Raw genomic sequence first — 16606 nt, forward strand, 5'->3', positions numbered from 1 at the left:
TGTTTTGGTTGTATTTACCCAGAATGCCCTGCGCTGTAGTCCGGTTCCTGCTTTTGAGCAGTCTCTGAGCACACATGCAGTAGGAATGCAACAGAGTTCACTTAAACCAAACCAAAACTGAGGTTTTTGCACCTAAAATCAGTTGAAAATGTTGCTAAATTGAGCTGAAGTGTGGGTAAAATTAACTTCCTCCTGCTCTCCCTTCCTCTTAAAACTGCTTGTAAAAAATATCAATAAAATTTTTTTTTCTGCCTCACTTGACTCCCTCTGACAGTCTACATGATATAGAAACTTGTATGTGAGAACATATTCAAATATTATCTTAGCACTCCATTAAAACCAATCTCAAACCCTTTTTTAATCTCAGAAATTTTCACTTCGCCCCCCATCTTCCCACTCTTAGCTCTCCTCTGCTTGTTTTATCAGTTTCTCCCTGCCATCTCATCATCTCACTCTTTCACCAAGTCCCCCCCTCTGGTTTTGGTTTATTTTCACATTTCTTCCATCTCTCCTTCCCATGGTGACACAAACGAACGGAGCGGTTGTCGGCTGACCTGCTGGGCGCCGCGGCCCTCCCTGGGCGCTCCATCACTGCTCTCTGGAAACATCAGGATGAATGGCTGTTGTTAAGCAAACAGTGAAGTTACAGCTGAGCTGAGCACAGGCTGATATTAATGGAGTGCCTGCTTGCACTCTGCCTCCTCAGTCAATCGGCAGCTTGCCGGCTGCTAATTTAATCAATGGCGACAATGAGGGATAAACTGTGGGCTTCCCCTTTCCTCTGTTACTTGCCCTTAGTAATAGTTTCTCACTATTTTATTTCACAGTCATAGTTACTTTCAAATCTGACCTATCTAAGTAAACAAATCAGACTTCAGTCTAAATAAAACCATTCCAATGGCAAAATCAGTTTCACATCTGATTGATTTCTGTTTAAAATCTGTAGAAGGCTCATTGGCAGCCAAAGAGCTGCTTCAGCCAATGAGCTCCTTCCAAATGGCGCATTGTCCCGCCCACTACATCCTTCTGAGAGCTCTGAGCAGCTTAACTGAATGAAGGAGACAGAGATTCATGGAAAACGGGTTCAACAAAGATATAAAATTAGTAGTTAGCAAACGTTGCTAATGCTTAACAAGATGTTATGCTAGAACAATAAGATAAGTTCTCCATTATTAACTAGTTTGTTTCTCTCCGTACTTAAGGAGTAGGAGAGAAGTACTGTTGAGTAAAATGTTTCGTCCAGCCAATGAGCGGCTTCCAAATGGCGGATTGTCCCACCCACCACCTCCATCTCACTGGGCGGTGGCTGAGCAGCTAACCGAATGAAAAGAGGTACAAAAACGATGTAAAATTAATAGCTAGCAAACGTTGCTAATGTATAGCATGTTTTCTGGCTAGAACAATGAGCTAAGTTCACCGTTATTAACTAGTTCGGTTGACTATGTACTTCCGAAGTTTACTGTTACGTTTCATCTAACCAATGAACTGCTTCCAAATGACGCATTGTCCCGCCCATCACCTCCGTCTCAGATGGTGATAGCTAACTGATTGCTAGCACATGTTCAGTTAATGGAAAGCAGGAGACGGAGACTCATGGTAAACAAGAATAAAAGCAATATAAAACTGTTGGCTAGCAATCATTGCAGATGTCTAGAAATATTTTTTATGTATGTTTAGTGCTAGGACGATGGGTTTAGTTCACCAATATTAACAAGTTTGCTTCTCCCTGTTCTCTTTGTAGAGTATTTGGTCAGAGGCGGCGCCATTTTGCTCACCTCTTTTGAAATCGGTGAGCAATGTTTTTTATTATTTCAAATACATTTGTAAATATTTAAGCCATTTTAAACCCATGCTTACGGACTTAACATTTTCAGCAATAATTCTAAGAGCTAACAAGTTATGAAATAAGATTATTTAAATGCATTGTATTTTAAGATACATTTATGGTTCACAAGAAACTCTAAACAGGTGGCGTTTTAGTCTAGATTTAAAGTAACCTTGTGGATCAGCAGCAGCTGTCTGATTTTTTATTTATTTATTTTTTTTAGGCAGACCTATGAAGTTACTGTTGCAATAATCAATGCGACTGGATCAGTTTCTCTAGAGCTTGCTGAGACATTAGTCCTTCACTACACCCAGATTTCAACCCCATTGCCAGTTCCTAGCTGTAGTAACTGAAGCTAGGTGCTTCAGTTACTACTCTTCTTCTTTAGACCCAAAGATAATATCTTTAGTTTTGTTTCTGCTCAGCTGGAGATAATTATCGCACATCCACACATGATATTAAACAGTCACCTATCAAAACAGCATACTTATTCATAAATAGCTATTAAAATGATGGCATCGGCACGTGGAAATGAATCACAGAGCTGCGTCCGAACACTGCAATATTTTCTCTCCCAAATTAGCATAAACACTGATTTGTGAAGTCTAGGCGTACAGCGGACTCACAGCAAGCAAACACACAACACCTGTTTGTGTTTACTCAACCAGTTCTCTCCCAACATACAGCCATGCTAATAAACAGGTGCAACCTGTTTAACCTAACATGGTTTCTAGTTACGCCTCCGTCGGTGGAGGTTAATTCAGTAACAAGCAATCAGGATATGTTCTGCTTATTTAGTTTCTGTTTTATTTTAAAAAAGGGGTTTTATGGAAATGAAGAAATGTCTGAGTGTATTTTAGGGTGTCTGTTTTCAGCTTCCTCAGCCTTTAAATCTCTCAGTAATCCGATCATGTCTGTATGGTTGTGTTACTTGACAGAACCACCTTAGTTATACAACGGCTGCATCTTCATTTCCATCCTGCTACAATTCAACATCATGATGTGTTTCGTGGACTGCAGGAAAAGGAACGCTTGTCAAAATTGTAATGAAGTTAAAAGTATATTAGATTATAGTAATGGTCCTAAACTGATTAGCCTCATAACATATTAAAATCAGTCTAAAATGTGAATACTTGTCTTTTAGCTAAAAGCTACTGAATGTCCATCATGCTAAAAGAGAGCAAAAGCAGATTTCTGTAGATTTCCCAGGATTAAAAGCTGAATTTAAAGATGTAATTTGAAACTTTTTAGTTTGCTTTCATGCTGTGCATTTTTTGTAAGCAAACTGCAAAGCCAAATGTTTATGCAATATTGAAGCTACTTGGATGATTTGAGTTGACATTTAATTTTCCTTAGGAAATAATGTATTTTTTAATTTAATTTGAATCAAAATGAAGCTCAGATTAGACCTTTATGTTAATAAAGATGACATAAAGGTCTAATCTGAGATGAAGATGAAGGCATGCTTTTACAGTTTATTGTTCTTTCTCCTCGCTAATAAAATCAATAATTCCCTTGGGACTATATTGATCACAGGATTAACAAGACACTCGGCGAGTTTTCTTTGCCGTTCAGTGTTTGTTTTGATTGCTTAAAACTCTCCTCTTGTAACTGAATCAGAGAGAACGTGCAACACTTAACTGGTCTTACTGGTTAGCATAATGTGAAGGAAGCTCATGTTATTCAGCTAAGCTATTTTTATAGAATTTTCTATTTATAAATAACAGAAAGTGTTTGTTTTTTATTTAGGCTCAACAATTACAGTCAGGAGCAGAATTAGTCATGAGTCATTTTATTCAACCCATAAGAATGAAATTTGTTAGATTCTCCAAATATTTGTGGATTGATTTAGTGTCCAGTCATGATTACCACGCCATCATTGCTTTATTTTATAACAAGTTAAAGTTCATGAGGGTTAAACAGTAACTTCATATGAGGCTCGTTTTTGCTTCACTTGTAATCATATCCAACAGGGGTGTGTCTGAAAGGCCTTGTGTAACAAATCTGACGTATGGTACTGGGTTAGAAAACTGGAAATAATTTTTCCTTTGGGGATGTTCCTCCTTTGTCTGATTTTTAAAGAACGTTTATTGAAATCTTGTTTAAAAATGTACATGTACCAAACCTCTCCTAAGGACTTTCTGCCTATTTTGAACTGTTTTAGGGCCTCTTGTCACTTTAAATCCAAAAAAGCTTCTGCTAGCCACGCTGTCAAAAGTCAATGTTTACACTCACACGTAAAAATGGCTGGAAACAGAAGCGCCAATATACAACCGTACGTCTTTGAAAAGCAGAAGTGGAGCCTCCTGCACAGTCAACTAGTGGTTTCTGGATGGTAAGTCAACAACAAAATGCTTGCCTTTTCCAGGAGCCATTGTACAGCAGTAATAAAACTAGGCGACCAAATGTGCTGGAGCTACTCTGGGGTTGCTAGGGAAGGGGGCGGAACTCTGTTGGGATTACTAGTGCAGTAATGCTGCACTAGTAATAACGGTGTAACGGTGCAGTGCCTTTGGTATGTGACTTAATCGGGAGGTTTTTGAAATAGCTTGTTTTCCAAACACCAAAAAAATCAACAAAAAACTACTATTTTTTTGTTGATTTTTTTAAGTGCTTGGACTGTTTTAGAAACAGTCAAAACGAAAGTGGAAGTTCAAAAATGTGCAAAATTGGACAGATGAATGGATGATTCTAAGTCTAACCAAAGACTTCAACCGTTTTTGCTCACTAACAGTGTGTGTGTGTGTGTTTTTTGTTAAAATCTAAGTTTAATCTGTGTCGGAATCTGCTAATGTGACCGTGTCCTAACAAAGTGACCCAAATGACTCCAGATTAACACACCTGCGTTTTATTGAAGACAACTGTAAATGGATCGAATCCAGAAAGTGTGAATCACTGTTTCCAGTAGGATTTCAAAGGAAAATCACGGAGAAGCAACGGAAAACACGCTCTGCCCTGTGGGGAAACATCTGATGCTTATCTGAAGATACATCCTGAGCCTGCAGCAGCGATGAGACAACATTTTAACACTTTTCACTCTTTTTTTAAAAGAGCTACTTATGGTGTGTTTGGCAGCAGTCATGCAGGTGTTGATATGAGGGCAATGTGGGTGAAATATTTCCATGATGGTGACATGAGATAACCCCAAACTTTATTCTTGCCACAGGCAGTGTTCGTGGAATTTCCCCTTTAATCTCTGAAACAACACTTCTTACATTGACATGTATGACCTGGTTTTCTCAATTTTCCACCAAAACCTTGAGTTAAATGGAAAGTGGCAGCTAATAACTAACAATTTAGACATTTCATATTTATAAATAATTAGACACCTATAGCAACATCTTCAACAACAACTGGAATGTTTGTTTTTTAGTGCTGTGGGTGTTCAGATGTTTGTTATAGGTGTGTGTATTTTAACTTTAACTGTGCACTGGTTCTTTGTAGAAACGGTTCTGAAAAAGTTTCTGCTCTTACTGTATTCATAAAACAAATAACTCCAATGATATCAGGTGAAAATACCCATCAACTCAGCAGTAATCAGCGATTAACAGCATCAGAACTGTTCTCACCAAAACATCAGTTTCAGCCAAAAAATACAGTCGGTGCATCAGTGATTAAAAGGACATAGAAAGATCAGTATTCAACTCAAAACAAAAAGAAAAGTGGGCAATTTATCCAAAATATTGATAGTATTGATGCAAAGTCGGAATCTGCTTTGAATCGGTTAATATTTTAGTTACCTCTTCAAATTTTATTTCATTTTTGTGTATGAAATAGTTTTTCAGTTCTAAAAAAATGTGATTTGCTCTTCAGTGATCTGTTTTTGAATTTTATTTAGAAAAAAAACACATCAGTTTTTCTTTCCATGGTTTCTGTTTATTGTGATAAAGTGTTACAAAAGCATTTTGTAGACGCCTATAAACTTTATCCAAATATGTCTCTTTTTGGTTTTAACTCAATAATTCAGACAAAAAAAAATACAGAAACACCTCAAGGTCAGAGGTTGGATGATTAATCAAACTTAAAGAATGAAAAAGTATCACCATCACACACCTCTGATAAAAAGCGCTGTCTTGAAGAGAAATTAAAAATTATTTTTTTTCCAATACCAGGAGTTTAGCAGGCCACTTTTTTCATTTTCTTCTTCTACATCAAAATTACAGCCAACTTGCAGGAGTTGCTAAATGTTTCCAGCTAAAAAACAACTTTTTGCTGTGATTTACATAAATAACGAGTCATTTAATAAACTGTGGCAGGATTAAGTTTGGATAAAATCTTCTTAAATAATTATTATTTTTGGAGTAAATCAACATGCAAACACTAGTTTTCATATTTTCTAATAGCTGAACTCGTAAATAAAGTAAATTCCTGATCTGGTGTTTACTCTGAAATGTTGGAGCTGCGCGGTCTGACCCCTCTGCAGGACCCCTGGGGTTGGCGTGACCCTTTCCTGGGACGCAGATGACCTATTTACCGACTTTAATTTCACGACTGGCGTTGGTGGCAACGTCACCGTGCCTGAGATGTTGAGGCAATGACTAAGGCAATCTAACCTGCCATTTGCACCTGTAAAAACACACGAAAAAAATGTCCTCTTTATAAATGAAGGGGTTCTCACAGTTTTATGGTTATGAACGCAGTATGAAAAATAAATAGGAAACTGTCGCCATGGAAACCCAGCAGTCTGTCCTCAGCCGCGAGCGTTTCCTTTCTGTACGGCTCCTTTTCGCCTCTCCACCCTCTTATCTCAGCAATAGTTGCCAATCGTCCATATTTCCTGTCGTTTCTGCTCTCACTCCTCCTTCCTGCCACCTCTTCCTGCTGGATCTGTTTGTTCAGGCCCCATCCATGTTCAGTGCTGTCGTTTCCTGAATTAAACCCCCCCCAAAATGCCTGCGTTTCTTCAATCTGTGTGGAGCAAACGTGGTCAGCTGTCATTTAGGGAGAGGAATTAACTGCTGAATACGACAGAAAGCTCAATCTTTATATCTCTGCTGCAACAAAAACTGAAATTGAGGAAACATTTTTTAATTTAAATGAATAAAAACAGCAGTTATTGGGGGGGGGAAGCATAAAGGGAACTATGTCTAAAACATACTTAAATTAGACATAAAATCATTTGTTTTTGTGTTTATGAATCCTTTTAAACCGATTTAAACCAGATTTTTTTCCCCCTCACACACGAGCAGTTTACGTCATTTATCAGGAAGTTTCCATTCTCCTCGTGGCGGCTATGCTAGTCCGCAAAATGGCTACAGAAAAAGTTTGGGAGAAAACCCTACAGTCTTTGGGTTGTTCAACAATAATTTGAATAAATGTTTTGAAAATTGCAAAATTACCCAATTGATATAAACATAATTATAATACAATTCTTCAAGCTTTTCGACTTAAACGCCTAAAAAATTAACCAAAAACTAAAATTATTAAAGCTAATAAAAACTAAACATTTGACTAGTAACTAAGGAAAACTGGCAACCCCACTATAAAAACAAATTAAAACACTATAAAATTTGAGATATAATATCCCTCATTTTCAATCCCTCTCAGTAGATTCATTTTGTTCATGAATCTATTGATTAGCATTTCGAACTGATGTGTTATTGATCTTTTTTTTTCCTCACACAAGCAGCTGTCACCAGATGATGGCGCTCTTCCTGGCAACCCTTACTCTAGTCCACTAAATGGCCACAGGAGAAGTTGGGATAAAACATCAGCCAGTTGGTTGTTCAATAATAATTGAATAAATGTTTTAAAAATGATGTCATCTGTTGAGTATTCATTACTCAATCACAATACAATACTTTAACCTTTTTGAATTCTGCACGTAAAGATCCAAACTGAAATATTTAACTAATAATGACTAATAAAATCTAGCAGACACACTCAAACTGAATTAGACAAACGAAAGTCACAACAAACTAAAACTGAACTCTCATAATTTCTAACTCTGCCCTCCTGAATCGGTCTGTGGGTTTCTGCAGCGGCGTTACCTGGTGGGTCATTCAGGGTCAGGAAGATACAATAGTGTGTCAGCAGCTTATGGGGCCCCTGCAGACAAGCAGAAAAATGGGCCCCAGCAGTGCGCCGCATTCAGGCGAGTGAGGTGAATTATTGTATTATTTATTTTGATTGAATGCGTTTTATGATTCTATCAAGATGATTAGGACTATGAATAGAAACCAGTCTGACTTTAAATCCGCAGTATGATGTCATTACAATAATAGGGAATTAACACAAATTGATTTTCTTTTCTTCCTTTCCTCTGTTTCACTGTTAACATTATTAGTAGGTCATTATTGTTGTACTATCATTATCTATGTTTTTATCTCTTAGTTTTTATTTTTTGTTTATTATAACAGATTAAGTAGAATTTATGTTCAGTTGTTATTTACTGTTATCTTTATTATTATTATTATTATTATTATTATTATTATTATTATTATTATTATTATTATTATTATTATTATTATGTATCCATAGATTTTTATTATTATAAGAGTTAGTTTTTAATAATTTTGTCTATATAATTAATTTGTTGGATCTTTAGCACAGTATGTTGAACATGAACATTATAATATGCTTTTAATTACAAATTTTTGTCGGTAAGTAACATATTTCAATAAATTGAGATAAGGGGAGGAATTAAATCAGTGTTCACTTCTTCCGACTCCTTTTTAAACAGAAAAGTACAAATTATTTTGTTCTTGGTTATGTATTCGCATGTTTGTTTCTGTCCTACTGGTTGCTTGTTTTACTGTTTTTAAAAACCAGTTAGAAATACATAAATTAAAATATCACAAATGTTTGTTTTCCATATTTGTTACAACTGTCCTCATGTCACGACGGTATAATGTGATGCAAAAATGCTCCGCTTCGTGTCTGGGGTTCAAAATAACTGGAATAACTTTCTGTTTTAAATTTGCAAAAGCTGAATATTTCTAGTGAATAATAACTGTTCCTCTTTCTGTCTGACACGCGTCATAGAGAACATAAATTTGTTCCATTTACGTCTGTTCAGAAGACCATCAAACAGTTTGAAACTGTACAGTTTGTTAATATAGTCAGTTTTAATCAGTTTCTCACTGTGATGCTGTGAATTTTCTACTGATTTCATTGATATTTTGATCCTCATTTCAGAGTCATGAATCAAAGAGCAAACTGTGAGAACGCCAACTGTCAAACTGTCGTCTTGTGGCAGAAAAAAAATCCTAATTTGAATAAAACCAATTGAAGATGGAATAAAGCAGCCAAGAAAAAAGAAAAGGAAGCAAGCACAACTTTTAATAAACACGTCTGATAGAGTTTGAGATTTTATCACTCTTGGGTATTGTTGCATTCTCAGTGAAATGATGAACATTTCATAGCTTTCACAGCTGTCGTCATACTGCACTGGTTTCCATTCTCCAGTAAGCACTTTCTCCATAATGGGAGTACCGGTCCGTAGCAGAACGGTTGCATTTAACAGTTCCAGTTTCAATACGCAGATAAAAGCTGGAGTGCTATGATAGCTTATCTGCTCGCGTTCTCACTAAAACCAGGAAGATAGAGCACATAACACCAGTTTTAAAGTCTCTCCACTGGCTCCCTGTCGCTCAAAGAATAAACTTTAAAATACTGTTGTTAGTTTATAAATCACTGAATGGTTTAGCATCACAATACATTAAAGATCTGCTGCTGTTGTATCAACCTTCCAGAACCTCTCAGGTCTTCTGGTTCTGGTTCTGCTCTGCATCCCCAGAACCAGAACCAAATGAGGAGAAGCAGCATTTAGCATCTATGCACCAAAAATCTGGAACAAACTTCCAGAAAACTGTAAAACAGCTGAAACACTGACTTCCTTTAAATCTCAACTAAAAACCCACTTGTTTAGAGTTGTATTTGAAACGTAATCAATTGCAAATTTATTGACGGAATCTGACTATGTTCTGTTTTTATTGTTGATTCTATGTTGCATTGTGTTTTTGTGTTTAATTTTATGTAAAGCACTTTGAAATGCCTTGCTGCTGAAATGTGCTATACAAATAAAATTGGATAAAGTTTGATTCATATAAAAATGAAAAAGAGAGTAAATATATGCAAAAAAATTTTTTTTTTTTCATTAATTAAACAACAAGGCAATTTCTGAGTTTCAGAAGTAGAAAATATGGCAGAAAAAATATTGAGATGTAAAAAAAAAAATTCTAGAAAGAAAGCTGAAACCTTTTAGGTCGATCTTATGCATTTTTTAGAAAAACACTGAAATTTTAAAAGTTTAAAAAGTTGAAAATTTGCTAGAAATTTGAGATTAATGTTAGAAATTTTCTTGAAAAAACTAAGAAAATTTTGTAAACTTCAAAAAGTCAAACATTTGTTCCCAAAGGCTCAGAAATTTCCTTAAAAAGAAGTGGGTATTTCTGAATTTCAAAGGAATGTTTGAAGTTAATTTACATCTTTTTAAAGAAAGACGTTGAAATTTCTGATTTTCAAAAGTCAAAAAATTTCTCGAAAAAATTTACAATTTTAAGAATAATCTCAGAATTGTTGTAGAATATAAGAACATTTCTAAATTTAAAAATTCAAATATTTGCTTCCAAAAACTTTGAAATGTTCTAAAAAACCCCCCAAAACTCTGGAATTTTGGTGTTTCAAAAGTTAAAAGTTTGCTTTAAGAAAAGTGTTGATTATTGGAAATTTACTGAGTTTCAAAGTTGAAAAGGTTTGACTTTTGAAACTCAAATTTCCTTGTTTTTTGTAGAAAATTTACGAAATTCATCTCTAAATTCCTGAGCTTTTTTAGCAGAAATTTTCTCAATATGCCGTCGTAGACGATGAACACATACAGTCTCTGTTTGCCAGATGACAGAGAAAAAACTCCTGGCCTCCCAGAGACTCGACTTCCACCCCCACAGTGTGTCTTTAACTCCACAAAACAGAAAAACAAAGCGAGGGACAGAACGAGATAAAGACCGATCATCTGATCGCCATCTGTCAGCCCCGTTAGGAAACAAGCAGAGAGAAATGGCTTTGCATCTCAGCTGCTGTCACCCACCTCCTGTCTCTCACTCCCAGACGAGATGCGTTCCTACAGATCGCATTGATGTGAAGTGTGTGTTTCTGCTGTTTCTGTGTTCTGCAGAGACTCTGCAAGACCAGTCAGGACCCTCACCCTCACAGCCAGCAGAGAAAAGATGAGAAAAGAGAGGAAGGCAGAGAGGAGGAGGTTTATGAGGACTGACCAGCACAGATATTACTTAATAAAGAGATGAGAACATCATCCAAAAGGTAATTTATTTCACTGATTCACATGGTATGTCTTTCGGAAAGATAAATTATACTAATTCATTGCCGATAAATTTAATAGATGTTCCATTCGGAGGGTTTTATTTGCAGCAATAAAACCCCCTGAAAAAAATTTTCTTTGAGAATTTGAATATAAAATAAGAACAATGAAAAAATGTTTTGGAGAAGACTGCTGATGGAAAATTTGTTTCATTAAGTCTGTAACTTTTTTTTTTACTTTTTCAGTTTGTTCTGTCTTTGAACTGTCTTCTCTTTGTGAGACAGTTCAAAACCAATTAAAAAAACTGTTCACCTCCTCGCCTGTGGTGGCGCTGCACCAAGAACCACTGGAGGAGACGACACCAAGTGCAACTTTCTTCTTCACAAAATGAAAACAAAACTGGAGTAGAGTCATAATTTTAGCAGTTGTAGGTTTTCTGTTTTGACTTTGGCAAAATCCCACGAGTAAATTCTTCTGCTAGCGCTTGGCTAGTCTCTTTGTTTTGGTTGTATTTACCCAGATTGATATTAGGTGCAACACAAAGCATTCTTATTTTATCATTTATGTTTTTTAGCATTTCATATCCTATTAAAAGATACAAACAGGAACCAGGACTCCTTTCTGACCTTAAATCAGAGGTGGGCAGAGTACCTGAAAATTGTACTCAAGTAAGAGTAGAAATACTTCAACATACTTTTCCTCAAGCAAAAGTAACAAAGTATTTGGTAAATAGTTTACTCAAGTACTGTAACTATTCAATTTATTGGTCATTTAATATTAAAAGTTATATAATCAAATGGAACAAAATATAAAATTAAGTGGATATTTTGGTATTTTAAGGACCAAAATGTCAATAATTCATATAAGTAACAAACAATAATAAAATCTGGCAAAAGAAAATGTTTCCAAATCAGTTTCTTTCAGTAAAAAACTTATTAAACTTTATTAAAAACTGCATGTCTGTGTCTGGTGGAATTTTGGTTAAAACATTTTGTTTTTCATTCAGTGGGTAGAAAATCCTGAAATTTTACTCAAGTAAGACTTCATAATAAAATTACTCAAGTAAAATAAAAGGTACAAAGTAGTAAAAATACTCCTGAAAGTATATATTTTAAATAAAGTTACAAAAGTAAATGTAATTGAGTTAATGTAATTAGTTACTACACAACTCTGTCTAAAATACTCTCTTGTTTTTACTTTGTTCCATTAAAATACTGAATATTTGATAAATTTTTGAGCACAAAGAAGAAAAATGTTCACAATAAAAATATTTTATTTTAAGTACGACCCCTGAATGCTGTCACTTTTGCGAATTTGGCCCAGAAGTTTGGACTGCCGTGTTACCGTGGTAACAGGTCCAGGATCTTTGTCACAAGCTTCCCAAGACGGACTGGAGTGAACACATGATTGACCTTTAGGTTGTGGTGATGTTGAAAGAAACCTGTATTTGTAGGGCAAAGTTGATAAATTGATGTATTATGAAACTTTATTAAAAACGTCTTCATACATAGTGCAAAATGGAGATAACTGTCACTGCTAATTAATCAACTGGTTTAAGTTATTGCATGTTTTCTTAAAGTGGTGAAGTCGAAGGCAAGTGAAACACACAGACGTCATCCAGCAGAAGAGCTCTGTTCTCCTCTCTGGCTTCTGCTTGGCTCACTGGTGCGATAATTTTTCCGCCTTCGCCTCCTTTATCTCCGTGTCCCAGGCTCATCATGGCCGTCAGGGGTGAAGTGGCATAAAGAGGAGATGGGATCAGGCGTGGTGAAGCCTTTGGAATGTTAATCCGTCGTGGCTCAGTGGAATCGTCTGGTCAAGGCCTTGATTAAGGATTCATGGAGTATTAGAATGTTATCATCATGGCTATACATCATCTTACTGCTTTATCAACAAGTTGTCTTGGGTTAAGCCAGAAGCTAAATCCCTTTTACGTAGGTAAGGCTGCCTTTGTGGAGGATGTGTGGGATTTTTTTCACCACATATTGTGCAGGTTTGTGTAAAATAGAAAGTAGTTTCCTAGTAGCTATCTTCAGTGATTTATGGTTGGTGGGATGTTAGTTAGTTTGGGTCGGATGTTTTCTCTGTTGAGGAATATCTGTCTTGTATTTTCTAAACTCTTTTGGTGGACCGGCCCTGTTCAGTCCAGTTTAATCCAACTCCAGTACATTTGTTTACAAGGTCTGTGTCCAGTTTGGTTGAAGTGAACTCTGGTGTGGTTTGAATGCCTATCTGAACACCAAGAGGTCTGGAGACCGCTCCAAAATCAGGAAGTGGACTACAGCACAGGGCATTATGGGTCAATACAGCCAAAAGCAAACACACTAGTCTAGCATTAGCGGGAAAAATGGCTTGTCTTTTACTAAACACAGAAAATAAATCCTACAACCACTAAAATCTGGAGAAAAACCTGTACTCTGGTCTCACCTATCCAAAGAAAGTGGTTCCAGGAGGATTTAGAATAATTTAGATTCAACTTTGCACACCTACATCATCCTGGCCTGTTCTTTCTTCAAGAGATTTTTTATTCCTAACAAACTGACCTGTTTAGTCTTTTTTCAAACTATCTTGTCATGGATTAAACTCTTAACTCGGAGTCGTAGAGTCTGATTAGGTTCTTAATTTTTTTGCTAATTTTTTTAACATGGCACTTAAAGTTAAAACCATAAGTTTACATACACCAATTAAAAGACATAATTTTTTTTTCATCTGTCTGAACTAAAATTAGACCAAATTTCTCTAGTTTTAGATTAGCTAAATTTACCAGAATTATTTATATTTACTAAATAGAAAATTTAGCGAAAATGTTTTTTGTCTTTGACTTATTACTTATATTTCTGTGCAGAGAGTTAAAACCTTTCCTCTTGTGAACAATCTCTCTCTTTCTGCAGAGTAATGAATCAAAGTTTTGAGAAATCTTTCCCAGATTGATGGGAGGCAACAGTTGTTTTCTTTAATGTCATTTTATGTGTCCTTCCACCCTACACCTGTATAATCTAGACCAACAAGCTGTCAACTTTTAACTGATTAATCAGTTAATCAGTGCATTAATTAGCAGCATCTGGTTTCTTTATTTCCTCCTAAGTTGTGGGAGCACCATGGTTTAGTTGGAGTGTATGACTCTCAGAGTAAACCGTAAAGTATTTGTGACTGGCTGAGGGAGAGAACAAGAGAGGGAGCTCTGCTGTCACTGCTAGTCCCTGATGTTGGTTTCTTGCAAAAGAGCTGAGGGAGATGGGAGCCAGAAAACTCGTTTAAATTTCTGCATACATCAAAGGATGATTTTCCTCCACAGTTTTGAATGTTTAAGGGAAGTTAGCTGACAAGTCAAACTTTAGCAGGAACTTCTCTGAGATATCTGAACTCGGTAACCTTTTTGCTTCGTTATCATGCCTCTTCCCTTTGCTCTGCTTCCATCGATCCTTTGATTGCACATTATCAGCTTTATACCTATTTGTTATGTCTGTTAAGTCTGCTTAACATAAGCCGACTCATTAATTCTGCAAACACTGCTTCAAAAAGCAGCACATTTAGTTACATTGATAGATTCTTAAAGGTTTGAGATTGATGACAGTGGCTGCGTTTCCTTTACAAATGTAAACAAAACTTTGTCAATATTCCACTAATGTCAGAAATCACAATTTCACAAACCGAGTGTTTTCGTCAACTAAAAAACACAATTAAAATCACATGTGGATAAGTTTGTTCATGTGATAAATCATTAAAAAACATGCTGCACCATCATCTTCCCACCACTTCCTGTCGTCTTTTCTGTCGTTTCCTCCAGTAGTAACATCCAGTTGTTGATGACTCATGTTTCCATTACAGTTTTGCAAAATACACACATTTTGACAAGGCTGAAAAACCACCTCAGTCCAAAATATTGTTGCTAACCAGGAGAAATAAGAGCTCAGCTTTTTATTTTGCGTGAGAAAAAACACAATTTTGATACTTTTGAGTGTTAGAAATATGAGTGCAATTATTCTTAAAAGATATTTTTTGATTTGGACAAATGGAGTGAAGCACGTTAGCATCAGAGCAAAAAAAAAAAAAAAACACTTTTAAGAGTAATTTCCTGTCGTTCTCCTGCAAGCTGTTTCCTGAATGAAAGCCTTATTCCTCAAGACAGAATGTTTTGGATGATGGCTCCATTAAGAAGACAAATTAATAATGTCCAGATGGTTGAGACATTAATTACTGGCTGGAAATATTACAGTTTTCCCTTCAGAAATGTTATCACTAAAATTGGCTGCGAAAACTACATATTTCAGTCCTTGGATGGATGAAGATTTATTATTTTTCTTTCTACATAAAACATCATTGAAAAGACATTATAAATAAACACTGGAATTAACAACACCTGCAGCTAAGCCTCTTTTGGAGACTAAGATATGCCTGTAATTATAGATATAATGTGCTTCACTGTCCAAACGATCCAGAATGTGCAATCTTTGGTAAAACTGACTAACAAAACCCTCAATCCAGAACATTTAATGCTGTCTGTCTGAGGGAGTGTGTCTATAAATCTGAGGTGTGGATTTAAGTGAAAGGAAAATAGGAGGAAGGTTTAGGTTACGAGGTTTAGGTGCTGATTGTTTGGTAATAAGAACCAAGTCCCCCTCACAGAGTGACAGATTCCCACACCCTCACATTAATTCACCCTGACTTTCCTGCTCAGGTATCACACCTGTGGAGTGTTGCCAAAACCTCCTCTGCGCTCAGATCTTAGAAAGTTTATGGTTATCCATTAACATGAAAAGTCAACAAGATGCATCACCTTAGCATCAACACTGTTCCTATTTCTGCTGCGTGTGCACTGGCCTAATTTCACGTTTCTCTTAAATTACACGCATGGCTTGTTGGGAGGGAAAGTGAGTGGACTTGATTACTTCTCGTCCTTGCCAGAGGCGGGTTGGTGAAACACGGTCCAGAACACAATCCTCATTGTCCTTCGTTGTTACCATACACCAAGAAAAGTAGGACTCCTCATCAGCAGAGGTGAAAACACACACTGGGTGTGCTGCTATATTTGGAGTTCAAACATGAATGTAGAACATTTTGGGCTTAAAAATGGTTTTTGACGCAAATAATACCAAATATATTTAGAACAGAGATGGATAAAGTACACAAAACTTGTACTAAAGTGAGAGTAGTACTGCTTCAACATATTTATACTAAAGTAAAAGTAAAAAGTAGTCATAAGAAATTACTCAACTAAAGATAAAAAAATATTTGATAAAAAATGTTTGTCAAGTACAGAGTAACTGATCAAAACGTCAACTATTTAATATTTAAAAATGACATCATCAGACCAAAATATGAAGTTATGTGGGAATTAAAATAGTTGACATAAATAAGCCAAAGTATCAAAAGAAACTTTAACCAAAACTGCAGCCGTCTGTGAATAATCTCACTGAATGAAGAACAGAAATTCACCCAGAAATTTTTGTCAAATAAAAGTAAAAATTATCCATCCAGGAAATTACTCGAGTAAATATACTCCTAAAAGTTACTCAAGTAGA

General features: G+C 36.0%; 1 long non-coding RNA gene across 3 annotated transcripts in view; it reads left to right on the forward strand.

Moving 5' to 3' along the window:
* Positions 1 to 1149: 1149 nt before the first annotated feature.
* The window catches only part of LOC122840044, a 69488-nt gene continuing 54031 nt past the window's right edge, over positions 1150 to 16606 (forward strand). For all 3 annotated transcript variants that reach the window (XR_006372161.1, XR_006372162.1, XR_006372163.1), the window contains exons 1-3: positions 1150 to 1332; positions 1742 to 1789; positions 10941 to 11086. This is a non-coding gene — a long non-coding RNA (uncharacterized LOC122840044). The remainder of the gene's footprint in view (positions 1333 to 1741; positions 1790 to 10940; positions 11087 to 16606) is intronic.

Source organism: Gambusia affinis, linkage group LG11, assembly GCF_019740435.1.
Source record: "Gambusia affinis linkage group LG11, SWU_Gaff_1.0, whole genome shotgun sequence".
In the NCBI taxonomy this organism is placed as follows: Eukaryota; Metazoa; Chordata; class Actinopteri; order Cyprinodontiformes; family Poeciliidae; genus Gambusia; species Gambusia affinis.